The sequence below is a fragment of the Ranitomeya variabilis genome, chromosome 2 (assembly GCF_051348905.1).
Source record: "Ranitomeya variabilis isolate aRanVar5 chromosome 2, aRanVar5.hap1, whole genome shotgun sequence".
Taxonomy (NCBI): Eukaryota; Metazoa; Chordata; class Amphibia; order Anura; family Dendrobatidae; genus Ranitomeya; species Ranitomeya variabilis.
Window position 1 is genome coordinate 708000305 of NC_135233.1, and position 27562 is coordinate 708027866.

The window sequence follows — 27562 nt, forward strand, 5'->3', positions numbered from 1 at the left end:
CCTCTTTGGGAACTCTTTTGGGATGCTTTCCAACATAGTTTTAACCCTCTAGATGTAGAAGTAGGAGAATTAAGTGATTTTTCACAAAAACTGAACACGTCAAAAAATCTAATACCCGGCCAAGCCAAAAATGGCTGATTTTCAGCCAAAATTTTTTTTTCCACAAATCAAACACGCACTATACCCCCTCTTTGGGAACTCTTTTGGGATGTTTTCCAACATAGTTTTAACCCTCTAGATGTAGAAGTAGGAGAATTAAGTGATTTTTTGCAAAACCTGAAAACGTCAAAAAATCTAATACCCGGCCAAGCCAAAAATGGCTGATTTTCAGCCCAAATTTTTTTTTCCACAAATCAAACGTGCACTATACCCCCTCTTTGGGAACTCTTTTGGGATGCTTTCCAACATAGTTTTAACCCTCTAGATGTAGAAGTAGGAGAATTAAGTGATTTTTCGCAAAACTTGAAAACGTCAAAAAATCTAATACCCGGCCAAGCCAAAAATGGCTGATTTTCAGCCCAAATTTTTTTTTCCACAAATCAAACGTACACTATACCCCCTCTTTGGGAACTCTTTTGGGATGCTTTCCAACATAGTTTTAACCCTCTAGATGTAGAAGTAGGAGAATTAAGTGATTTTTCGCAAAACCTGAAAACGTCAAAAAATCTAATACCCGGCCAAGCCAAAAATGTCTGATTTTCAGCCCAAAATTTTTTTTCCACAATTCAAACATGCACTATACCCCCTCTTTGGGAACTCTTTTGGGATGCTTTCCAACATAGTTTTAACCCTCTAGATGTAGAAGTAGGAGAATTAAGTGATTTTTCGCAAAACCTAAAAAGGTCAAAAAATCTAATACCCGGCTAAGCCAAAAATGGCTGATTTTCAGCCAAAATTTTTTTTTTCCACAAATCAAACACGCACTATACCCCCTCTTTGGGAACTCTTTTGGGATGCTTTCCAACATAGTTTTAACCCCCTTGATGTAGAAGTAGGAGAATTAAGTGACTTCGCAATACCTGAAAACATCAAAAAATCTAATACCCGGCCAAGCCAAAAATGGCTGATTTTCAGCCATAATTTTTTTTTCCACAAATCAAACGTGCACTATACCCCCTCTTTGGGAACTCTTTTGGGATGCTTTCCAACATAGTTTTAACCCTCTAGATGTAGAAGTAGGAGAATTAAGTGATTTTTCACAAAAACTGAACACGTCAAAAAATCTAATACCCGGCCAAGCAAAAAATGGCTGATTTTCAGCCAAAATTTTTTTTTTACACAAATCAAACACGCACTATACCCCCTCTTTGGGAACTCTTTTGGGATGCTTTCCAACATAGTTTTAACCCTCTAGATGTAGAAGTAGGAGAATTAAGTGATTTTTTGCAAAACCTGAAAACGTCAAAAAATCTAATACCCGGCCAAGCCAAAAATGGCTGTTTTTCAGCCAAAATTTTTTTTTCCAAAAATCAAACGTGCACTATACCCCCTCTTTGGGAACTCTTTTCGGATGCTTTCCAACATAGTTTTAACCCTCTAGATGTAGAAGAAGGAGAATGAAGTGATTTTTCACAAAACATGAAAACGTCATAAAATCTAATACCCGGCCAAGCCAAAAATGGCTGATTTCCAGCCAAATTTTTTTTTCCACAATTCAAACATGCACTATACCCCCTCTTTGGGAACTCTTTTGGGATGCTTTCCAACATAGTTTTAACCCTCTAGATGTAGAAGTAGGAGAATTAAGTGACTTCGCAAAACCTGAAAACATCAAAAAATCTAATACCCGGCCAAGCCAAAAATGGCTGATTTTCAGCCAAATTTTTTTTTTCCACAAATCAAACGTGCACTATACCCCCTCTTTGGGAACTCTTTTGGGATGCTTTCCAACATAGTTTTAACCCTCTAGATGTAGAAGTAGGAGAATTAAGTGATTTTTCGCAAAACCTGAAAACGTCAAAAAATCTAATACCCGGCCAAGCCAAAAATGGCTGATTTTCAGCCAAACTTTTTATTTCCACAAATCAAACACGCACTATACCCCCTCTTTGGGAACTCTTTTGGGATGCTTTCCAACATAGTTTTAACCCTCTAGATGTAGAAGTAGGAGAATTAAGTGATTTTTCGCAAAACCTGAAAACGTCAAAAAATCTAATACCCGGCCAAGCCAAAAATGGCTGATTTTCAGCCAAACTTTTTATTTCCACAAATCAAACATGCACTATACCCCCTCTTTGGGAACTCTTTTGGGATGCTTTCCAACATAGTTTTAACCCTCTAGATGTAGAAGTAGGAGAATTAAGTGATTTTTCGCAAAACCTGAAAACGTAAAAAAATCTATTACCCGGCCAAGCCAAAAATGGCTGATTTTCAGCCAAAATTTTTTTTCCACAAATCAAACACGCACTATACCCCCTCTTTGGGAACTCTTTTGAAATGCTTTCCAACATAGTTTTAACCCTCTAGATGTAGAAGTAGGAGAATTAAGTGATTTTTTGCAAAACCTGAAAACGTCAAAAAATCTAATACCCGGCCAAGCCAAAAATGGCTGATTTTCAGCCAAAATTTTTTTTTCCACAAATCAAACGTGCACTATACCCCCTCTTTGGGAACTCTTTTGGGATGCTTTCCAACATAGTTTTAACCCTCTAGATGTAGAAGTAGGAGAATTAAGTGATTTTTCGCAAAACTTGAAAACGTCAAAAAATCTAATACCCGGCCAAGCCAAAAATGGCTGATTTTGAGCCAAAATTTTTTTTTCCACAAATCAAACACGCACTATACCCCCTCTTTGGGAACTCTTTTGGGATGCTTTCCAACATAGTTTTAACCCTCTAGATGTAGAAGTAGGAGAATTAAGTGATTTTTCGCAAAACCTGAAAACGTCAAAAAATCTAATACCCGGCCAAGCCAAAAATGGCTGATTTTCAGCCAAAATTTTTTTTTTACACAAATCAAACACGCACTATACCCCCTCTTTGGGAACTCTTTTGGGATGCTTTCCAACATAGTTTTAACCCTCTAGATGTAGAAGTAGGAGAATTAAGTGATTTTTCGCAAAACCTAAAAACGTCAAAAAATCTAATACCCGGCCAAGCCAAAAATGGCTGATTTTCAGCCAAAATTTTTTTTTCCACAAATCAAACACGCACTATACTCCCTCTTTGGGAACTCTTTTGGGATGCTTTCCAACATAGTTTTAACCCTCTAGATGTAGAAGTAGGAGAATTAAGTGATTTTTTGCAAAACCTGAAAACGTCAAAAAATCTAATACCCGGCCAAGCCAAAAATGGCTGATTTTCAGCCAAAAATTTTTTTTCCACAAATCAAACATGCACTATACCCCCTCTTTGGGAACTCTTTTGGGATGCTTTCCAACATAGTTTTAACCCCCTTGATGTAGAAGTAGGAGAATTAAGTGACTTCGCAAAACCTGAAAACATCAAAAAATCTAATACCCGGCCAAGCCAAAAATGGCTGATTTTCAGCCAAAAATTTATTTTTCCACAAATCAAACACGCACTATACCCCCTCTTTGGGAACTCTTTTGGGATGCTTTCCAACATAGTTTTAACCCTCTAGATGTAGAAGTAGGAGAATTAAGTGATTTTTCGCAAAACCTGAAAACGTTAAAAAATCTAATACCCGGCCAAGCCAAAAATGGCTGATTTCCAGCCAAATTTTTTTTTCCACAATTCAAACATGCACTATACCCCCTCTTTGGGAACTCTTTTGGGATGCTTTCCAACATAGTTTTAACCCTCTAGATGTAGAAGTAGGAGAATTAAGTGATTTTTTCGCAAAAACTAAAAAGGTCAAAAAATCTAATACCCGGCTAAGCCAAAAATGGCTGATTTTCAGCCAAAATTTTTTTTTCCACAAATCAAACACGCACTATACCCCCTCTTTGGGAACTCTTTTGGGATGCTTTCCAACATAGTTTTAACCCTCTAGATGTAGAAGTAGGAGAATTAAGTGATTTTTCACAAAACCTGAAAACGTCAAAAAATCTAATACCCGGCCAAGCCAAAAATGGCTGATTTTCAGCCAAAATTTTTTTTTCCACAAATCAAACATCCACTATACCCCCTCTTTGGGAACTCTTTTGGGATGCTTTCCAACATAGTTTTAACCCTCTAGATGTAGAAGTAGGAGAATTAAGTGATTTTTCGCAAAACCTGAAAACGTAAAAAAATTTAATACCCGACCAAGCCAAAAATGGCTGATTTACAGCCAATTTTTTTTTTCCACAATTCAAACATGCACTATACCCCCTCTTTGGGAACTCTTTTGGGATGCTTTCCAACATAGTTTTAACCCTCCAGATGTAGAAGTAGGAGAATTAAGTGATTTTTTCGCAAAACCTAAAAAAGTCAAAAAATCTAATACCCGTCCAAGCCAAAAATGGCTGATTTTAAGCCAAAATTTTTTTTTCCAGAAATCAAACACGCACTATACCCCCTCTTTGGGAACTCTTTTGGGATGCTTTCCAACATAGTTTTAACCCCCTTGATGTAGAAGTAGGAGACTTAAGTGACTTCGCAAAACCTGAAAACGTCAAAAAATCTAATACCCGGCCAAGCCAAAAATGGCTGATTTTCAGCCATAATTTTTTTTTCCACAAATCAAACGTGCACTATACCCCCTCTTTGGGAACTCTTTTGGGATGCTTTCCAACATAGTTTTAACCCTCTAGATGTAGAAGTAGGAGAATTAAGTGATTTTTCGCAAAACCTGAAAACGTCAAAAAATCTAATACCCGGCCAAGCCAAAAATGCCTGATTTTCAGCCAAAATTTTTTTTTCAACAAATCAAACGTGCACTATACCCCCTCTTTGGGAACTCTTTTGGGATGCTTTCCAACATAGTTTTAACCCTCTAGATGTAGAAGTAGGAGAATTAAGTGATTTTTCGCAAAACTTGAAAACGTCAAAAAATCTAATACCCGGCTAAGCCAAAAATGGCTGATTTTCAGCCAAAATTTTTTTTTTACACAAATCAAACACGCACTATACCCCCTCTTTGGGAACTCTTTTGGGATGCTTTTCAACATAGTTTTAACCCTCTAGATGTAGAAGTAGGAGAATTAAGTGATTTTTCGCAAAACCTAAAAACGTCAAAAAATCTAATACCCGGCCAAGCCAAAAATGGCTGATTTTCAGCCAAATTTTTTTCTCCACAAATCAAACACGCACTATACCCCCTCTTTGGGAACTCTTTTGGGATGCTTTCCAACATAGTTTTAACCCTCTAGATGTAGAAGTAGGAGAATTAAGTGATTTTTTGCAAAACCTGAAAACGTCAAAAAATCTAATACCTGGCCAAGCCAAAAATGGCTGATTTTCAGCTAAAAAAATTTTTTCCACTAATCAAACGTGCACTATACCCCCTCTTTGGGAACTCTTTTGGGATGCTTTCCAACATAGTTTTAACCCTCTAGATGTAGAAGTAGGAGAATTAAGTGATTTTTCGCAAAACTTGAAAACGTCAAAAAATCTAATACCCGGCCAAGCCAAAAATGGCTGATTTTCAGCCAAAAATTTTTTTTCCACAAATCAAACGTGCACTATAGCCCCTCTTTGGGAACTCTTTTGGGATGCTTTCCAACATAGTTTTAACCCTCTAGATGTAGAAGTAGGAGAATTAAGTGATTTTTCGCAAAACCTGAAAACGTCAAAAACTCTAATACCCGGCCAAGCCAAAAATGGCTTATTTTCAGCCAAAAAATTTTTTTTACAGAAATCAAACACGCACTATACCCCCTCTTTGGGAACTCTTTTGGGATGCTTTCCAACATAGTTGTAACCCTCTAGATGTAGAAGTAGGAGATTTAAGTGATTTTTCGCAAAATCTAAAAACGTCAAAAAATCTAATACCCGGCCAAGCCAAAAATGGCTGATTTTCAGCCCAAAATTTTTTTTTTACAAATCAAACACGCACTATACCCCCTCTTTGGGAACTCTTTTGGGATACTGTCCAACATAGTTTTAACCCTCTAGATGTAGAAGTAGGAGAATTAAGTGACTTTTCGCAAAACCTGAAAACGTCAACAAATATAATACCCGGCCAAGCCAAAAATGGCTTATTTTCAGCCCAATTTTTTTTTCCCAGAAATCAAACACGCACTATACCCCCTCTTTGGGAACTCTTTTGGGATGCTTTCCAACATAGTTTTAACCCTCTAGATGTAGAAGTAGGAGAATTAAGTGATTTTTCGCAAAACCTAAAAAGGTCAAAAAATCTAATACCCGGCTAAGCCAAAAATGGCTGATTTTCAGCCAAAATTTTTTTTTTCCACAAATCAAACACGCACTATACCCCCTCTTTGGGAACTCTTTTGGGATGCTTTCCAACATAGTTTTAACCCCCTTGATGTAGAAGTAGGAGAATTAAGTGACTTCGCAATACCTGAAAACATCAAAAAATCTAATACCCGGCCAAGCCAAAAATGGCTGATTTTCAGCCATAATTTTTTTTTCCACAAATCAAACGTGCACTATACCCCCTCTTTGGGAACTCTTTTGGGATGCTTTCCAACATAGTTTTAACCCTCTAGATGTAGAAGAAGGAGAATGAAGTGATTTTTCACAAAACATGAAAACGTCATAAAATCTAATACCCGGCCAAGCCAAAAATGGCTGATTTCCAGCCAAATTTTTTTTTCCACAATTCAAACATGCACTATACCCCCTCTTTGGGAACTCTTTTGGGATGCTTTCCAACATAGTTTTAACCCTCTAGATGTAGAAGTAGGAGAATTAAGTGACTTCGCAAAACCTGAAAACATCAAAAAATCTAATACCCGGCCAAGCCAAAAATGGCTGATTTTCAGCCAAATTTTTTTTTTCCACAAATCAAACGTGCACTATACCCCCTCTTTGGGAACTCTTTTGGGATGCTTTCCAACATAGTTTTAACCCTCTAGATGTAGAAGTAGGAGAATTAAGTGATTTTTCGCAAAACCTGAAAACGTCAAAAAATCTAATACCCGGCCAAGCCAAAAATGGCTGATTTTCAGCCAAACTTTTTATTTCCACAAATCAAACACGCACTATACCCCCTCTTTGGGAACTCTTTTGGGATGCTTTCCAACATAGTTTTAACCCTCTAGATGTAGAAGTAGGAGAATTAAGTGATTTTTCGCAAAACCTGAAAACGTCAAAAAATCTAATACCCGGCCAAGCCAAAAATGGCTGATTTTCAGCCAAACTTTTTATTTCCACAAATCAAACATGCACTATACCCCCTCTTTGGGAACTCTTTTGGGATGCTTTCCAACATAGTTTTAACCCTCTAGATGTAGAAGTAGGAGAATTAAGTGATTTTTCGCAAAACCTGAAAACGTAAAAAAATCTATTACCCGGCCAAGCCAAAAATGGCTGATTTTCAGCCAAAATTTTTTTTCCACAAATCAAACACGCACTATACCCCCTCTTTGGGAACTCTTTTGAAATGCTTTCCAACATAGTTTTAACCCTCTAGATGTAGAAGTAGGAGAATTAAGTGATTTTTTGCAAAACCTGAAAACGTCAAAAAATCTAATACCCGGCCAAGCCAAAAATGGCTGATTTTCAGCCAAAATTTTTTTTTCCACAAATCAAACGTGCACTATACCCCCTCTTTGGGAACTCTTTTGGGATGCTTTCCAACATAGTTTTAACCCTCTAGATGTAGAAGTAGGAGAATTAAGTGATTTTTCGCAAAACTTGAAAACGTCAAAAAATCTAATACCCGGCCAAGCCAAAAATGGCTGATTTTGAGCCAAAATTTTTTTTTCCACAAATCAAACACGCACTATACCCCCTCTTTGGGAACTCTTTTGGGATGCTTTCCAACATAGTTTTAACCCTCTAGATGTAGAAGTAGGAGAATTAAGTGATTTTTCGCAAAACCTGAAAACGTCAAAAAATCTAATACCCGGCCAAGCCAAAAATGGCTGATTTTCAGCCAAAATTTTTTTTTTACACAAATCAAACACGCACTATACCCCCTCTTTGGGAACTCTTTTGGGATGCTTTCCAACATAGTTTTAACCCTCTAGATGTAGAAGTAGGAGAATGAAGTGATTTTTCACAAAACATGAAAACGTCATAAAATCTAATACCCGGCCAAGCCAAAAATGGCTGATTTCCAGCCAAATTTTTTTTTCCACAATTCAAACATGCACTATACCCCCTCTTTGGGAACTCTTTTGGGATGCTTTCCAACATAGTTTTAACCCTCTAGATGTAGAAGTAGGAGAATTAAGTGACTTCGCAAAACCTGAAAACATCAAAAAATCTAATACCCGGCCAAGCCAAAAATGGCTGATATTCAGCCAAATTTTTTTTTTCCACAAATCAAACGTGCACTATACCCCCTCTTTGGGAACTCTTTTGGGATGCTTTCCAACATAGTTTTAACCCTCTAGATGTAGAAGTAGGAGAATTAAGTGATTTTTCGCAAAACCTGAAAACGTCAAAAAATCTAATACCCGGCCAAGCCAAAAATGGCTGATTTTCAGCCAAACTTTTTATTTCCACAAATCAAACACGCACTATACCCCCTCTTTGGGAACTCTTTTGGGATGCTTTCCAACATAGTTTTAACCCTCTAGATGTAGAAGTAGGAGAATTAAGTGATTTTTCGCAAAACCTGAAAACGTCAAAAAATCTAATACCCGGCCAAGCCAAAAATGGCTGATTTTCAGCCAAACTTTTTATTTCCACAAATCAAACATGCACTATACCCCCTCTTTGGGAACTCTTTTGGGATGCTTTCCAACATAGTTTTAACCCTCTAGATGTAGAAGTAGGAGAATTAAGTGATTTTTCGCAAAACCTGAAAACGTAAAAAAATCTATTACCCGGCCAAGCCAAAAATGGCTGATTTTCAGCCAAAATTTTTTTTCCACAAATCAAACACGCACTATACCCCCTCTTTGGGAACTCTTTTGAAATGCTTTCCAACATAGTTTTAACCCTCTAGATGTAGAAGTAGGAGAATTAAGTGATTTTTTGCAAAACCTGAAAACGTCAAAAAATCTAATACCCGGCCAAGCCAAAAATGGCTGATTTTCAGCCAAAATTTTTTTTTCCACAAATCAAACGTGCACTATACCCCCTCTTTGGGAACTCTTTTGGGATGCTTTCCAACATAGTTTTAACCCTCTAGATGTAGAAGTAGGAGAATTAAGTGATTTTTCGCAAAACTTGAAAACGTCAAAAAATCTAATACCCGGCCAAGCCAAAAATGGCTGATTTTGAGCCAAAATTTTTTTTTCCACAAATCAAACACGCACTATACCCCCTCTTTGGGAACTCTTTTGGGATGCTTTCCAACATAGTTTTAACCCTCTAGATGTAGAAGTAGGAGAATTAAGTGATTTTTCGCAAAACCTGAAAACGTCAAAAAATCTAATACCCGGCCAAGCCAAAAATGGCTGATTTTCAGCCAAAATTTTTTTTTTACACAAATCAAACACGCACTATACCCCCTCTTTGGGAACTCTTTTGGGATGCTTTCCAACATAGTTTTAACCCTCTAGATGTAGAAGTAGGAGAATTAAGTGATTTTTCGCAAAACCTAAAAACGTCAAAAAATCTAATACCCGGCCAAGCCAAAAATGGCTGATTTTCAGCCAAAATTTTTTTTTCCACAAATCAAACACGCACTATACTCCCTCTTTGGGAACTCTTTTGGGATGCTTTCCAACATAGTTTTAACCCTCTAGATGTAGAAGTAGGAGAATTAAGTGATTTTTTGCAAAACCTGAAAACGTCAAAAAATCTAATACCCGGCCAAGCCAAAAATGGCTGATTTTCAGCCAAAATTTTTTTTTCCACAAATCAAACATGCACTATACCCCCTCTTTGGGAACTCTTTTGGGATGCTTTCCAACATAGTTTTAACCCCCTTGATGTAGAAGTAGGAGAATTAAGTGACTTCGCAAAACCTGAAAACATCAAAACATCTAATACCCGGCCAAGCCAAAAATGGCTGATTTTCAGCCAAAAATTTATTTTTCCACAAATCAAACACGCACTATACCCCCTCTTTGGGAACTCTTTTGGGATGCTTTCCAACATAGTTTTAACCCTCTAGATGTAGAAGTAGGAGAATTAAGTGATTTTTCGCAAAACCTGAAAACGTTAAAAAATCTAATACCCGGCCAAGCCAAAAATGGCTGATTTCCAGCCAAATTTTTTTTTCCACAATTCAAACATGCACTATACCCCCTCTTTGGGAACTCTTTTGGGATGCTTTCCAACATAGTTTTAACCCTCTAGATGTAGAAGTAGGAGAATTAAGTGATTTTTTCGCAAAAACTAAAAAGGTCAAAAAATCTAATACCCGGCTAAGCCAAAAATGGCTGATTTTCAGCCAAAATTTTTTTTTCCACAAATCAAACACGCACTATACCCCCTCTTTGGGAACTCTTTTGGGATGCTTTCCAACATAGTTTTAACCCTCTAGATGTAGAAGTAGGAGAATTAAGTGATTTTTCACAAAACCTGAAAACGTCAAAAAATCTAATACCCGGCCAAGCCAAAAATGGCTGATTTTCAGCCAAAATTTTTTTTTCCACAAATCAAACATCCACTATACCCCCTCTTTGGGAACTCTTTTGGGATGCTTTCCAACATAGTTTTAACCCTCTAGATGTAGAAGTAGGAGAATTAAGTGATTTTTCGCAAAACCTGAAAACGTAAAAAAATTTAATACCCGGCCAAGCCAAAAATGGCTGATTTACAGCCAATTTTTTTTTTCCACAATTCAAACATGCACTATACCCCCTCTTTGGGAACTCTTTTGGGATGCTTTCCAACATAGTTTTAACCCTCCAGATGTAGAAGTAGGAGAATTAAGTGATTTTTTCGCAAAACCTAAAAAAGTCAAAAAATCTAATACCCGTCCAAGCCAAAAATGGCTGATTTTAGGCCAAAATTTTTTTTTCCAGAAATCAAACACGCACTATACCCCCTCTTTGGGAACTCTTTTGGGATGCTTTCCAACATAGTTTTAACCCCCTTGATGTAGAAGTAGGAGACTTAAGTGACTTCGCAAAACCTGAAAACGTCAAAAAATCTAATACCCGGCCAAGCCAAAAATGGCTGATTTTCAGCCATAATTTTTTTTTCCACAAATCAAACGTGCACTATACCCCCTCTTTGGGAACTCTTTTGGGATGCTTTCCAACATAGTTTTAACCCTCTAGATGTAGAAGTAGGAGAATTAAGTGATTTTTCGCAAAACCTGAAAACGTCAAAAAATCTAATACCCGGCCAAGCCAAAAATGCCTGATTTTCAGCCAAAATTTTTTTTTCAACAAATCAAACGTGCACTATACCCCCTCTTTGGGAACTCTTTTGGGATGCTTTCCAACATAGTTTTAACCCTCTAGATGTAGAAGTAGGAGAATTAAGTGATTTTTCGCAAAACTTGAAAACGTCAAAAAATCTAATACCCGGCTAAGCCAAAAATGGCTGATTTTCAGCCAAAATTTTTTTTTTACACAAATCAAACACGCACTATACCCCCTCTTTGGGAACTCTTTTGGGATGCTTTTCAACATAGTTTTAACCCTCTAGATGTAGAAGTAGGAGAATTAAGTGATTTTTCGCAAAACCTAAAAATGTCAAAAAATCTAATACCCGGCCAAGCCAAAAATGGCTGATTTTCAGCCAAATTTTTTTCTCCACAAATCAAACACGCACTATACCCCCTCTTTGGGAACTCTTTTGGGATGCTTTCCAACATAGTTTTAACCCTCTAGATGTAGAAGTAGGAGAATTAAGTGATTTTTTGCAAAACCTGAAAACGTCAAAAAATCTAATACCTGGCCAAGCCAAAAATGGCTGATTTTCAGCCAAAAATGTTTTTTCCACTAATCAAACGTGCACTATACCCCCTCTTTGGGAACTCTTTTGGGATGCTTTCCAACATAGTTTTAACCCTCTAGATGTAGAAGTAGGAGAATTAAGTGATTTTTCGCAAAACTTGAAAACGTCAAAAAATCTAATACCCGGCCAAGCCAAAAATGGCTGATTTTCAGCCAAAAAATTTTTTTCCACAAATCAAACGTGCACTATAGCCCCTCTTTGGGAACTCTTTTGGGATGCTTTCCAACATAGTTTTAACCCTCTAGATGTAGAAGTAGGAGAATTAAGTGATTTTTCGCAAAACCTGAAAACGTCAAAAACTCTAATACCCGGCCAAGCCAAAAATGGCTTATTTTCAGCCAAAAAATTTTTTTTCCAGAAATCAAACACGCACTATACCCCCTCTTTGGGAACTCTTTTGGGATGCTTTCCAACATAGTTGTAACCCTCTAGATGTAGAAGTAGGAGATTTAAGTGATTTTTCGCAAAACCTAAAAACGTCAAAAAATCTAATACCCGGCCAAGCCAAAAATGGCTGATTTTCAGCCCAAAATTTTTTTTTTACAAATCAAACACGCACTATACCCCCTCTTTGGGAACTCTTTTGGGATGCTGTCCAACATAGTTTTAACCCTCTAGATGTAGAAGTAGGAGAATTAAGTGACTTTTCGCAAAACCTGAAAACGTCAACAAATCTAATACCCGGCCAAGCCAAAAATGGCTTATTTTCAGCCAAAATTTTTTTTTCCACAAATCAAACACGCACTATACCCCCTCTTTGGGAACTCTTTTGGGATGCTTTCCAACATAGTTTTAACCCTCTAGATGTAGAAGTAGGAGAATTAAGTGATTTTTCACAAAACCTGAAAACGTCAAAAAATCTAATACCCGGCCAAGCCAAAAATGGCTGATTTTCAGCCAAAATTTTTTTTTCCACAAATCAAACATCCACTATACCCCCTCTTTGGGAACTCTTTTGGGATGCTTTCCAACATAGTTTTAACCCTCTAGATGTAGAAGTAGGAGAATTAAGTGATTTTTCGCAAAACCTGAAAACGTAAAAAAATTTAATACCCGGCCAAGCCAAAAATGGCTGATTTACAGCCAATTTTTTTTTTCCACAATTCAAACATGCACTATACCCCCTCTTTGGGAACTCTTTTGGGATGCTTTCCAACATAGTTTTAACCCTCCAGATGTAGAAGTAGGAGAATTAAGTGATTTTTTCGCAAAACCTAAAAAAGTCAAAAAATCTAATACCCGTCCAAGCCAAAAATGGCTGATTTTCAGCCAAAATTTTTTTTTCCAGAAATCAAACACGCACTATACCCCCTCTTTGGGAACTCTTTTGGGATGCTTTCCAACATAGTTTTAACCCCCTTGATGTAGAAGTAGGAGACTTAAGTGACTTCGCAAAACCTGAAAACGTCAAAAAATCTAATACCCGGCCAAGCCAAAAATGGCTGATTTTCAGCCATAATTTTTTTTTCCACAAATCAAACGTGCACTATACCCCCTCTTTGGGAACTCTTTTGGGATGCTTTCCAACATAGTTTTAACCCTCTAGATGTAGAAGTAGGAGAATTAAGTGATTTTTCGCAAAACCTGAAAACGTCAAAAAATCTAATACCCGGCCAAGCCAAAAATGCCTGATTTTCAGCCAAAATTTTTTTTTCAACAAATCAAACGTGCACTATACCCCCTCTTTGGGAACTCTTTTGGGATGCTTTCCAACATAGTTTTAACCCTCTAGATGTAGAAGTAGGAGAATTAAGTGATTTTTCGCAAAACTTGAAAACGTCAAAAAATCTAATACCCGGCTAAGCCAAAAATGGCTGATTTTCAGCCAAAATTTTTTTTTTACACAAATCAAACACGCACTATACCCCCTCTTTGGGAACTCTTTTGGGATGCTTTTCAACATAGTTTTAACCCTCTAGATGTAGAAGTAGGAGAATTAAGTGATTTTTCGCAAAACCTAAAAACGTCAAAAAATCTAATACCCGGCCAAGCCAAAAATGGCTGATTTTCAGCCAAATTTTTTTCTCCACAAATCAAACACGCACTATACCCCCTCTTTGGGAACTCTTTTGGGATGCTTTCCAACATAGTTTTAACCCTCTAGATGTAGAAGTAGGAGAATTAAGTGATTTTTTGCAAAACCTGAAAACGTCAAAAAATCTAATACCTGGCCAAGCCAAAAATGGCTGATTTTCAGCTAAAAAATTTTTTTCCACTAATCAAACGTGCACTATACCCCCTCTTTGGGAACTCTTTTGGGATGCTTTCCAACATAGTTTTAACCCTCTAGATGTAGAAGTAGGAGAATTAAGTGATTTTTCGCAAAACTTGAAAACGTCAAAAAATCTAATACCCGGCCAAGCCAAAAATGGCTGATTTTCAGCCAAAAAATTTTTTTCCACAAATCAAACGTGCACTATAGCCCCTCTTTGGGAACTCTTTTGGGATGCTTTCCAACATAGTTTTAACCCTCTAGATGTAGAAGTAGGAGAATTAAGTGATTTTTCGCAAAACCTGAAAACGTCAAAAACTCTAATACCCGGCCAAGCCAAAAATGGCTTATTTTCAGCCAAAAATTTTTTTTTCCAGAAATCAAACACGCACTATACCCCCTCTTTGGGAACTCTTTTGGGATGCTTTCCAACATAGTTGTAACCCTCTAGATGTAGAAGTAGGAGATTTAAGTGATTTTTCGCAAAATCTAAAAACGTCAAAAAATCTAATACCCGGCCAAGCCAAAAATGGCTGATTTTCAGCCCAAAATTTTTTTTTTACAAATCAAACACGCACTATACCCCCTCTTTGGGAACTCTTTTGGGATGCTGTCCAACATAGTTTTAACCCTCTAGATGTAGAAGTAGGAGAATTAAGTGACTTTTCGCAAAACCTGAAAACGTCAACAAATCTAATACCCGGCCAAGCCAAAAATGGCTTATTTTCAGCCCAATTTTTTTTTCCCAGAAATCAAACACGCACTATACCCCCTCTTTGGGAACTCTTTTGGGATGCTTTCCAACATAGTTTTAACCCTCTAGATGTAGAAGTAGGAGAATTAAGTGATTTTTCGCAAAACTTGAAAACGTCAAAAAATCTAATACCCGGCCAAGCCAAAAATGGCTGATTTTCAGCCAAAATATTTTTTTCCACAAATCAAACGTGCACTATAGCCCTACTTTGGGAACTCTTTTGGGATGCTTTCCAACATAGTTTTAACCCTCTAGATGTAGAAGTAGGAGAATTAAGTGATTTTTCGCAAAACCTGAAAACGTCAAAAACTCTAATACCCGGCCAAGCCAAAAATGGCTTATTTTCAGCCAAAAAATTTTTTTTCCAGAAATCAAACACGCACTATACCCCCTCTTTGGGAACTCTTTTGGGATGCTTTCCAACATAGTTGTAACCCTCTAGATGTAGAAGTAGGAGAATTAAGTGATTTTTCGCAAAACCTAAAAACGTCAAAAAATCTAATACCCGGCCAAGCCAAAAATGGCTGATTTTCAGCCAAAAATTTTTTTTTTACAAATCAAACACGCACTATACCCCCTCTTTGGGAAGTCTTTTGGGATGCTTTCCAACATAGTTTTAACCCTCTAGATGTAGAAGTAGGAGAATTAAGTGACTTTTCGCAAAACCTGAAAACGTCAACAAATCTAATACCCGGCCAAGCCAAAAATGGCTTATTTTCAGCCCAATTTTTTTTTTCCCAGAAATCAAACACGCACTATACCCCCTCTTTGGGAACTCTTTTGGGATGCTTTCCAACATAGTTTTAACCCTCTAGATGTAGAAGTAGGAGAATTAAGTGATTTTTCGCAAAACCTGAAAACGTAAAAAAATCTAATACCCGGCCAAGCCAAAAATGGCTGATTTACAGCCAAATTTTTTTTTTCACAATTCAAACATGCACTATACCCCCTCTTTGGGAACTCTTTTGGGATGCTTTCCAACATAGTTTTAACCCTCCAGATGTAGAAGTAGGAGAATTAAGTGATTTTTTCGCAAAACCTAAAAAAGTCAAAAAATCTAATACCCGGCCAAGCCAAAAATGGCTGATTTTCAGCCAAAATTTTTTTTTCCAGAAATCAAACACGCACTATACCCCCTCTTTGGGAACTCTTTTGGGATGCTTTCCAACATAGTTTTAACCCCCTTGATGTAGAAGTAGGAGACTTAAGTGACTTTGCAAAACCTGAAAACGTCAAAAAATCTAATACCCGGCCAAGCCAAAAATGGCTGATTTTCAGCCATAATTTTTTTTTTCACAAATCAAACGTGCACTATACCCCCTCTTTGGGAACTCTTTTGGGATGCTTTCCAACATAGTTTTAACCCTCTAGATGTAGAAGTAGGAGAATTAAGTGATTTTTCGCAAAACCTGAAAACGTCAAAAAATCTAATACCCGGCCAAGCCAAAAATGCCTGATTTTCAGCCAAAATTTTTTTTTCAACAAATCAAACGTGCACTATACCCCCTCTTTGGGAACTCTTTTGGGATGCTTTCCAACATAGTTTTAACCCTCTAGATGTAGAAGTAGGAGAATTAAGTGATTTTTCGCAAAACTTGAAAACGTCAAAAAATCTAATACCCGGCCAAGCCAAAAATGGCTGATTTTCAGCCAAAATTTTTTTTTTACACAAATCAAACACGCACTATACCCCCTCTTTGGGAACTCTTTTGGGATGCTTTTCAACATAGTTTTAACCCTCTAGATGTAGAAGTAGGAGAATTAAGTGATTTTTCGCAAAACCTAAAAACGTAAAAAAATCTAATACCCGGCCAAGCCAAAAATGGCTGATTTTCAGCCAAATTTTTTTTTCCACAAATCAAACGTGCACTATAGCCCCTCTTTGGGAACTCTTTTGGGATGCTTTCCAACATAGTTTTAACCCTCTAGATGTAGAAGTAGGAGAATTAAGTGATTTTTCGCAAAACCTGAAAACGTCAAAAACTCCAATACCCGGCCAAGCCAAAAATGGCTTATCTTCAGCCAAAAATTTTTTTTTCCAGAAATCAAACACGCACTATACCCCCTCTTTGGGAACTCTTTTGGGATGCTTTCCAACATAGTTGTAACCCTCTAGATGTAGAAGTAGGAGATTTAAGTGATTTTTCGCAAAACCTAAAAACGTCAAAAAATCTAATACCCGGCCAAGCCAAAAATGGCTGATTTTCAGCCCAAAATTTTTTTTTTACAAATCAAACACGCACTATACCCCCTCTTTGGGAACTCTTTTGGGATGCTGTCCAACATAGTTTTAACCCTCTAGATGTAGAAGTAGGAGAATTAAGTGACTTTTCGCAAAACCTGAAAACGTCAACAAATCTAATACCCGGCCAAGCCAAAAATGGCTTATTTTCAGCCCAATTTTTTTTTTCCCAGAAATCAAACACGCACTATACCCCCTCTTTGGGAACTCTTTTGGGATGCTTTCCAACATAGTTTTAACCCTCTAGATGTAGAAGTAGTAGAATTAAGTGATTTTTTGCAATACCTGAAAACATCAAAAAATCTAATACCCGGCCAAGCCAAAAATGGCTGATTTTCAGACAAAATTTTTTTTTCCACAAATCAAACACGCACTATACCCCCTCTTTGGGAACTCTTTTGGGATGCTTTCTAACATAGTTTTAACCCTCTAGATGTAGAAGTAGGAGAATTAAGTGATTTTTTGCAAAACTTGAAAACGTCAAAAAATCTAATACCCGGCCAAGCCAAAAATGGCTGATTTTCAGCCAAAATTTTTTTTTCCACAAATCAAACGTGCACTATAGCCCCTCTTTGGGAACTCTTTTGGGATGCTTTCCAACATAGTTTTAACCCTCTAGATGTAGAAGTAGGAGAATTAAGTGATTTTTCGCAAAACCTGAAAACGTCAAAAACTCTAATACCCGGCCAAGCCAAAAATGGCTTATTTTCAGCCAAAAATTTTTTTTTCCAGAAATCAAACACGCACTATACCCCCTCTTTGGGAACTCTTTTGGGATGCTTTCCAACATAGTTGTAACCCTCTAGATGTAGAAGTAGGAGAATTAAGTGATTTTTCGCAAAACCTAAAAACGTCAAAAAATCTAATACCCGGCCAAGCCAAAAATGGCTGATTTTCAGCCAAAAAATTTTTTTTCACAAATCAAACACGCACTATACCCCCTCTTTGGGAACTCTTTTGGGATGCTTTCCAACATAGTTTTAACCCTCTAGATGTAGAAGTAGGAGAATTAAGTGACTTTTCGCAAAACCTGAAAACGTCAACAAATCTAATACCCGGCCAAGCCAAAAATGGCTTATTTTCAGCCCAATTTTTTTTTTCCCAGAAATCAAACGTGCACTATACCCCCTCTTTGGGAACTCTTTTGGGATGCTTTCCAACATAGATTTAACCCTCTAGATGTAGAAGTAGTAGAATTAAGTGATTTTTTGCAATACCTGAAAACATCAAAAAATCTAATACCCGGCCAAGCCAAAAATGGCTGATTTTCAGACAAAATTTTTTTTTCCACAAATCAAACACGCACTATACCCCCTCTTTGGGAACTCTTTTGGGATGCTTTCCAACATAGTTTTAACCCTCTAGATGTAGAAGTAGGAGAATTAAGTGATTTTTTGCAAAACCTGAAAACGTCAAAAAATCTAATACCCGGCCAAGCCAAAAATGGCTGATTTTCAGCCAAAATTTTTTTTCCACAAATCAAACGTGCACTATACCCCCTCTTTGGGAACTCTTTTGGGATGCTTTCCAACATAGTTTTAACCCTCTAGATGTAGAAGTAGGAGAATTAAGTGATTTTTCACAAAACCTGAAAACGTCAAAAAATCTAATACCCGGCCAAGCCAAAAATGGCAGATTTTCAGCCAAAATATTTTTTTCCACAAATCAAACACGCACTATACCCCCTCTTTGGGAACTCTTTTGGGATGCTTTCCAACATAGTTTTAAAACCCCTTGATGTAGAAGTAGGAGAATTAAGTGACTTCGCAAAACCTGAAAACGTCAAAAAATCTAATACCCGGCGAAGCCAAAAATGGCTGATTTTCAGCCATATTTTTTTTTTCCACAAATCAAACGTGCACTATACCCCCTCTTTGGGAACTCTTTTGGGATGCTTTCCAACATAGTTTTAACCCTCTAGATGTAGAAGTAGGAGAATTAAGTGATTTTTCGCAAAACCTGAAAACGTCAAAAAATCTAATACCCGGCCAAGCCAAAAATGCCTGATTTTCAGCCAAAATTTTTTTTTCAACAAATCAAACGTGCACTATACCCCCTCTTTGGGAACTCTTTTGGGATGCTTTCCAACATAGTTTTAACCCTCTAGATGTAGAAGTAGGAGAATTAAGTGATTTTTCGCAAAACTTGAAAACGTCAAAAAATCTAATACCCGGCCAAGCCAAAAATGGCTGATTTTCAGCCAAAAATTTTTTTTTTACAAATCAAACACGCACTATACCCCCTCTTTGGGAACTCTTTTGGGATGCTTTCCAACATAGTTTTAACCCTCTAGATGTAGAAGTAGGAGAATTAAGTGACTTTTCGCAAAACCTGAAAACGTCAACAAATCTAATACCCGGCCAAGCCAAAAATGGCTTATTTTCAGCCCAATTTTTTTTTTCCCAGAAATCAAACACGCACTATACCCCCTCTTTGGGAACTCTTTTGGGATGCTTTCCAACATAGTTTTAACCCTCTAGATGTAGAAGTAGTAGAATTAAGTGATTTTTGCAATACCTGAAAACATCAAAAAATCTAATACCCGGCCAAGCCAAAAATGGCTGATTTTCAGACAAAATTTTTTTTTCCACAAATCAAACACGCACTATACCCCCTCTTTGGGAACTCTTTTGAGATGCTTTCCAACATAATTTTAACCCTCTAGATGTAGAAGTAGGAGAATTAAGTGATTTTTTGCAAAACCTGAAAACGTCAAAAAATCTAATACCCGGCCAAGCCAAAAATGGCTGATTTTCAGCCAAAATTTTTTTTCCACAAATCAAACGTGCACTATACCCCCTCTTTGGGAACTCTTTTGGGATGCTTTCCAACATAGTTTTAACCCTCTAGATGTAGAAGTAGGAGAATTAAGTGATTTTTCACAAAACCTGAAAACGTCAAAAAATCTAATACCCGGCCAAGCCAAAAATGGCAGATTTTCAGCCAAAATATTTTTTTCCACAAATCAAACACGCACTATACCCCCTCTTTGGGAACTCTTTTGGGATGCTTTCCAACATAGTTTTAACCCTCTAGATGTAGAAGTAGGAGAATTAAGTGATTTTTCGCAAAACCTGAAAACGTCAAAAAATCTAATACCTGGCCAAGCCAAAAATGGCAGATTTTCAGCACAAATGTTTTTTTTCCACAAATCAAACACGCACTATACCCCCTCTTTGGGAACTCTTTAGGGATGCTTTCCAACATAGTTTTAACCCTCTAGATGTAGAAGTAGGAGAATTAAGTGATTTTTCGCAAAACCTGAAAACGTCAAAAAATCTAATACCTGGCCAATCCGAAAATGGCTGATTTCCAGCCAAATTTTTTTTTCCACAATTCAAACATGCACTATACCCCCTCTTTGGGAACTCTTTTGGGATGCTTTCCAACATAGTTTTAACCCTTTATATGTAAAAGTAGGAGAATTAAGTGATTTTTCGCAAAACCTAAAAAGGTCAAAAAATCTAATACCCGGCTAAGCCAAAAATGGCTGGTTTTCAGCCAAATTTTTTTTTTCCACAAATCAAACACGCACTATACCCCCTCTTTGGGAACTCTTTTGGGATGCTTTCCAACATAGTTTTAACCCTCTAGATGTAGAAGTAGGAGAATTAACTGATTTTTCGCAAAACCTGAAAACTTTAAAAAATCTAATACCCGGCCAAGCCAAAAATGGCTGATTTACAGCCAAATTTTTTTTTCCACAATTCAAACATGCACTATACCCCCTCTTTGGGAACTCTTTTGGGATGCTTTCCAACATAGTTTTAACCCTCTAGATGTAGAAGTAGGAGAATTAAGTGATTTTTTCGCAAAACCTAAAAAAGTCAAAAAATCTAATACCCGGCCAAGCCAAAAATGGCTGATTTTCAGCCAAATTTTTTTTTTCCAGAAATCAAACACGCACTATACCCCCTCTTTGGGAACTCTTTTGGGATGCTTTCCAACATAGTTTTAACCCCCTTGATGTAGAAGAAGGAGACTTAAGTGACTTCGCAAAACCTGAAAACGTCAAAAAATCTAATACCCGGCCAAGCCAAAAATGGCTGATTTTCAGCCATAATTTTTTTTTCCACAAATCAAACGTGCACTATACCCCCTCTTTGGGAACTCTTTTGGGATGCTTTCCAACATAGTTTTAACCCTCTAGATGTAAAAGTAGGAGAATTAAGTGATTTTTTGCAAAACCTGAAAACGTCAAAAAATCTAATACCTGGCCAAGCCAAAAATGGCTGATTTTCAGCCAAAATTTTTTTTTCCACTAATCAAACGTGCACTATACCCTCTCTTTGGGAACTCTTTTGGGATGCTTTCCAACATAGTTTTAACCCTCTAGATGTAGAAGTAGGAGAATTAAGTGATTTTTCGCAAAACTTGAAAACGTCAAAAAATCTAATACCCGGCCAAGCCAAAAATGGCTGATTTTCAGCCAAAATTTTTTTTTCCACAAATCAAACGTGCACTATAGCCCCTCTTTGGGAACTCTTTTGAGATGCTTTCCAACATAGTTTTAACCCTCTAGATGTAGAAGTAGGAGAATTAAGTGATTTTTTGCAAAACCTGAAAACGTCAAAAAATCTAATACCCGGCCAAGCCAAAAATGGCTGATTTTCAGCCAAAAATTTTTTTCCACAAATCAAACGTGCACTATACCCCCTCTTTGGGAACTCTTTTGGGATGCTTTCCAACATAGTTTTAACCCTCTAGATGTAGAAGTAGGAGAATTAAGTGATTTTTCACAAAACCTGAAAACGTCAAAAAATCTAATACCTGGCCAAGCCAAAAATGGCAGATTTTCAGCACAAATTTTTTTTTCCACAAATCAAACACGCACTATACCCCCTCTTTGGGAACTCTTTAGGGATGCTTTCCAACATAGTTTTAACCCTCTAGATGTAGAAGTAGGAGAATTAAGTGATTTTTCGCAAAACCTGAAAACGTCAAAAAATCTAATACCTGGCCAATCCGAAAATGGCTGATTTCCAGCCAAATTTTTTTTTCCACAATTCAAACATGCACTATACCCCCTCTTTGGGAACTCTTTTGGGATGCTTTCCAACATAGTGTTAACCCTTTATATGTAAAAGTAGGAGAATTAAGTGATTTTTCGCAAAACCTAAAAAGGTCAAAAAATCTAATACCCGGCTAAGCCAAAAATGGCTGATTTTCAGCCAAATTTTTTTTTTCCACAAATCAAACACGCACTATACACCCTCTTTGGAAACTCTTTTGGGATGCTTTCCAACATAGTTTTAACCCTCTAGATGTAGAAGTAGGAGAATTAAGTGATTTTTCGCAAAACCTGAAAACGTCAAAAAATCTAATACCCGGCCAAGCCAAAAATGGCTGATTTTCAGCCAAAAATTTTTTTTCCACAAATCAAACATGCACTATACCCCCTCTTTGGGAACTCTTTTGGGATGCTTTCCAACATAGTTTTAACCCTCTAGATGTAGAAGTAGGAGAATTAACTGATTTTTCGCAAAACCTGAAAACTTTAAAAAATCTAATACCCGGCCAAGCCAAAAATGGCTGATTTACAGCCAAATTTTTTTTTCCACAATTCAAACATGCACTATACCCCCTCTTTGGGAACTCTTTTGGGATGCTTTCCAACATAGTTTTAACCCTCTAGATGTAGAAGTAGGAGAATTAAGTGATTTTTTCGCAAAACCTAAAAAAGTCAAAAAATCTAATACCCGGCCAAGCCAAAAATGGCTGATTTTCAGCCAAATTTTTTTTTTCCAGAAATCAAACACGCACTATACCCCCTCTTTGGGAACTCTTTTGGGATGCTTTCCAACATAGTTTTAACCCCCTTGATGTAGAAGAAGGAGACTTAAGTGACTTCGCAAAACCTGAAAACGTCAAAAAATCTAATACCCGGCCAAGCCAAAAATGGCTGATTTTCAGCCATAATTTTTTTTTCCACAAATCAAATGTGCACTATACCCCCTCTTTGGGAACTCTTTTGGGATGCTTTCCAACATAGTTTTAACCCTCTAGATGTAAAAGTAGGAGAATTAAGTGATTTTTTGCAAAACCTGAAAACGTCAAAAAATCTAATACCTGGCCAAGCCAAAAATGGCTGATTTTCAGCCAAAATTTTTTTTTCCACTAATCAAACGTGCACTATACCCCCTCTTTGGGAACTCTTTTGGGATGCTTTCCAACATAGTTTTAACCCTCTAGATGTAGAAGTAGGAGAATTAAGTGATTTTTCGCAAAACTTGAAAACGTCAAAAAATCTAATACCCGGCCAAGCCAAAAATGGCTGATTTTCAGCCAAATTTTTTTTTTCCACAAATCAAACGTGCACTATAGCCCCTCTTTGGGAACTCTTTTGGGATGCTTTCCAACATAGTTTTAACCCTCTAGATGTAGAAGTAGGAGAATTAAGTGATTTTTCGCAAAACCTGAAAACGTCAAAAAATCTAATACCCGGCCAAGCCAAAAATGGCTGATTTTCAGCCAAAATTTTTTTTTTCCAGAAATCAAACACGCACTATACCCCCTCTTTGGGAACTCTTTTGGGATGCTTTCCAACATAGTTTTAACCCTCTAGATGTAGAAGTAGGAGAATTAAGTGATTTTTCGCAAAACCTGAAAACGTCAAAAAATCTAATACCCGGCCAAGCCAAAAATGGCTGATTTTCAGCCAAAATTTTTTTTTCCACAAATCAAACACGCACTATACCCCTTCTTTGGGAACTCTTTTGGGATGCTTTCCAACATAGTTTTAACCCTCTAGATGTAGAAGTAGGAGACTTAAGTGATTTTTCGCAAAACCTGAAAACGTCAAAAAATCTAATACCCGGCCAAGCCAAAAATGGCTGATTTTCAGCCAAAATTTTTTTTTCCACAAATCAAATGTGCACTATACCCCCTCTTTGGGAACTCTTTTGGGATGCTTTCCAACATAGTTTTAACCCTCTAGATGTAGAAGTAGGAGAATTAAGTGATTTTTCGCAAAACTTGAAAACGTCAAAAAATCTAATACCCGGCCAAGCCAAAAATGGCTGATTTTGAGCCAAAATTTTTTTTTCCACAAATCAAACACGCACTATACCCCCTCTTTGGGAACTCTTTTGGGATGCTTTCCAACATAGTTTTAACCCTTTAGATGTAGAAGTAGGAGAATTAAGTGATTTTTTGCAAAACCTAAAAAGGTCAAAAAATCTAATACCCGGCTAAGCCAAAAATGGCTGATTTTCAGCCAAAATTTTTTTTTCCACAAATCAAACACGCACTATACCCCCTCTTTGGGAACTCTTTTGGGATGCTTTCCAACATAGTTTTAACCCCCTTGATGTAGAAGTAGGAGAATTAAGTGACTTTGCAAAACCTGAAAACGTCAAAAAATCTAATACCCGGCCAAGCCAAAAATGGCTGATTTTCAGCCATAATTTTTTTTTCCACAAATCAAACGTGCACTATACCCCCTCTTTGGGAACTCTTTTGGGATGCTTTCCAACATAGTTTTAACCCTCTAGATGTAGAAGTAGGAGAATTAAGTGATTTCTCGCAAAACCTAAAAACGTCAAAAAATCTAATACCCGGCCAAGCCAAAAATGGCTGATTTTCAGCCAAAATTTTTTTTTCCAGAAATCAAACACGCACTATACCCCCTCTTTGGGAACTCTTTTGGGATGCTTTCCAACATAGTTTTAACCCCCTTGATGTAGAAGTAGGAGACTTAAGTGACTTCGCAAAACCTGAAAACGTCAAAAAATCTAATACCCGGCCAAGCCAAAAATGGCTGATTTTCAGCCAAAATTTTTTTTCCACAAATCAAACGTGCACTATACCCCCTCTTTGGGAACTCTTTTGGGATGCTTTCCAACATAGTTTTAACCCTCTAGATGTAGAAGTAGGAGAATTAAGTGATTTTTCGCAAAACCTGAAAACGTCAAAAAATCTAATACCCGGCCAAGCCAAAAATGGCTGATTTTCAGCCAAAATTTTTTTTCCCACAAATCAAACACGCACTATACCCCCTCTTTGGGAGCTCTTTTGGGATGCTTTCCAACATAGTTTTAACCCTCTAGATGTAGAAGTAGGAGAATTAAGTGATTTTTTGCAAAACCTGAAAACGTCAAAAAATCTAATACCCGGCCAAGCCAAAAATGGCTGATTTTCAGCCAAAATTTTTTTTCCACAAATCAAACGTGCACTATACCCCCTCTTTGGGAACTCTTTTGGGATGCTTTCCAACATAGTTTTAACCCTCTAGATGTAGAAGTAGGAGAATTAAGTGATTTTTCACAAAACCTGAAAACGTCAAAAAATCTAATACCCGGCCAAGCCAAAAATGGCAGATTTTCAGCCAAAATATTTTTTTCCACAAATCAAACACGCACTATACCCCCTCTTTGGGAACTCTTTTGGGATGCTTTCCAACATAGTTTTAACCCTCTAGATGTAGAAGTAGGAGAATTAAGTGATATTTCGCAAAACCTGAAAACGTCAAAAAATCTAATACCTGGCCAAGCCAAAAATGGCAGATTTTCAGCACAAATTTTTTTTTCCACAAATCAAACACGCACTATACCCCCTCTTTGGGAACTCTTTAGGGATGCTTTCCAACATAGTTTTAACCCTCTAGATGTAGAAGTAGGAGAATTAAGTGATTTTTCGCAAAACCTGAAAACGTCAAAAAATCTAATACCTGGCCAATCCGAAAATGGCTGATTTCCAGCCAAATTTTTTTTTCCACAATTCAAACATGCACTATACCCCCTCTTTGGGAACTCTTTTGGGATGCTTTCCAACATAGTGTTAACCCTTTATATGTAAAAGTAGGAGAATTAAGTGATTTTTCGCAAAACCTAAAAAGGTCAAAAAATCTAATACCCGGCTAAGCCAAAAATGGCTGATTTTCAGCCAAATTTTTTTTTTCCACAAATCAAACACGCACTATACACCCTCTTTGGAAACTCTTTTGGGATGCTTTCCAACATAGTTTTAACCCTCTAGATGTAGAAGTAGGAGAATTAAGTGATTTTTCGCAAAACCTGAAAACGTCAAAAAATCTAATACCCGGCCAAGCCAAAAATGGCTGATTTTCAGCCAAAAATTTTTTTTCCACAAATCAAACATGCACTATACCCCCTCTTTGGGAACTCTTTTGGGATGCTTTCCAACATAGTTTTAACCCTCTAGATGTAGAAGTAGGAGAATTAACTGATTTTTCGCAAAACCTGAAAACTTTAAAAAATCTAATACCCGGCCAAGCCAAAAATGGCTGATTTACAGCCAAATTTTTTTTCCCACAATTCAAACATGCACTATACCCCCTCTTTGGGAACTCTTTTGGGATGCTTTCCAACATAGTTTTAACCCTCTAGATGTAGAAGTAGGAGAATTAAGTGATTTTTTCGCAAAACCTAAAAAAGTCAAAAAATCTAATACCCGGCCAAGCCAAAAATGGCTGATTTTCAGCCAAATTTTTTTTTTCCAGAAATCAAACACGCACTATACCCCCTCTTTGGGAACTCTTTTGGGATGCTTTCCAACATAGTTTTAACCCCCTTGATGTAGAAGAAGGAGACTTAAGTGACTTCGCAAAACCTGAAAACGTCAAAAAATCTAATACCCGGCCAAGCCAAAAATGGCTGATTTTCAGCCATAATTTTTTTTTCCACAAATCAAACGTGCACGATACCCCCTCTTTGGGAACTCTTTTGGGATGCTTTCCAACATAGTTGTAACCCTCTAGATGTAGAAGTAGGAGAATTAAGTGATTTTTCGCAAAACCTAAAAACGTCAAAAAATCTAATACCCGGCCAAGCCAAAAATGGCTGATTTTCAGCCAAAATTTTTTTTTTTACAAATCAAACACGCACTATACCCCCTCTTTGGGAACTCTTTTGGGATGCTTTCCAACATAGTTTTAACCCTCTAGATGTAGAAGTAGGAGAATTAAGTGACTTTTCGCAAAACCTGAAAACGTCAACAAATCTAATACCCGGCCAAGCCAAAAATGGCTTATTTTCAGCCCAATTTTTTTTTTCCCAGAAATCAAACACGCACTATACCCCCTCTTTGGGAACTCTTTTGGGATGCTTTCCAACATAGTTTTAACCCTCTAGATGTAGAAGTAGTAGAATTAAGTGATTTTTTGCAATACCTGAAAACATCAAAAAATCTAATACCCGGCCAAGCCAAAAATGGCTGATTTTCAGACAAATTTTTTTTTTCCACAAATCAAACACGCACTATACCCCCTCTTTGGGAACTCTTTTGGGATGCTTTCCAACATAGTTTTAACCCTCTAGATGTAGAAGTAGGAGAATTAAGTGATTTTTTGCAAAACCTGAAAACGTCAAAAAATCTAATACCCGGCCAAGCCAAAAATGGCTGATTTTCAGCCAAAATTTTTTTTCCACAAATCAAACGTGCACTATACCCCCTCTTTGGGAACTCATTTGGGATGCTTTCCAACTTAGTTTTAACCCTCTAGATGTAGAAGT